Raw genomic sequence first — 1,069 nt, forward strand, 5'->3', positions numbered from 1 at the left:
ACAATGGCAGGCAATTTGACAACCAACAGTTTAGAAACTTTTGCTCAAACCTTGGGATTGATCACCGTCTGACATCAGTTTCGCATCCTCAGAGCAACGGTCTGGCCGAGGTAACAAATCGAATCATATTGCAAGACCTCCGAACAAGAATAAGCGATGCTAGAGGTTCTTGGTCCGACGAGCTGCCTTCTATACTTTGGACGTATAGAACAACTCATAGAACAACCACAGGAGAAACCCCTTTTATGTTAGCTTATGGCATTGAAGCAATGGTCCCAGTGGAAATTAGACTGCCAAGCCATTGGAGGCTCGTGCCAGAAACCTCGGAGCATACAACTGAACATCTTGATCTCTTAGAAGAAGTACGGGAGCAAGCCGATATAAAAGTGGCCTCTTACCAAGCAAAGACAGCAAAACATTTTAATCGCAAAGTCAAGGCTCGGAGGTTCAGAGCTGGCGATTTGGTCTTGAGGAGGGCCGAAGCAGCAGGCCATCCCCCAGGGAAGCTCAGGCCCGTCTGGGAAGGGCCCTTTGAGGTCATACGGCAGGTTCGTAAAGGAGCATACAGCCTAAGAGACACTTCGGGTAGACCTCTTCCGAGGCCCTGGAATGCCGACAATTTGAAAATATATTACAAGTAAAATTCCCGACGCCTTTAAGGAGATTTTCTTTTCCTGCATTTTATTTCTAGTTTAGCAGGCCTGCGTGCCCATGCATGTTTTCCGTTCTCTTTTGTAATAAACTACGTTCGGCTTGATCCCGTTTGGGTACGTAGGCAGCTTGGATGTAATATAAATCCAAGTCCAGTCCGAACAATTAATAAATTCAAGCTTCAGGTATGACAGCCCTTTAGCAAAAAGCCTTGCCCCAGGCAAGCACTCAGCACTCAAAAAGCCTTGCCCCGCGCAAGCACATCAAAAAGCCTTGCCCAGGCAAGCACTCAAAAAGCCTTACCCCGCGCAAGCACATCAAAAAGCCTTGCCCATGCGCAAGCACTCAGAAAAGCCTTGCCCCGCGCAAGCACATCAAAAAGCCTTGCCCCAGGCAAGCACTCAAAAAGCCTTGCCCC

Source organism: Olea europaea, unplaced genomic scaffold (genome assembly GCF_002742605.1).
Source record: "Olea europaea var. sylvestris unplaced genomic scaffold, O_europaea_v1 scaffold1031, whole genome shotgun sequence".
In the NCBI taxonomy this organism is placed as follows: Eukaryota; Viridiplantae; Streptophyta; class Magnoliopsida; order Lamiales; family Oleaceae; genus Olea; species Olea europaea.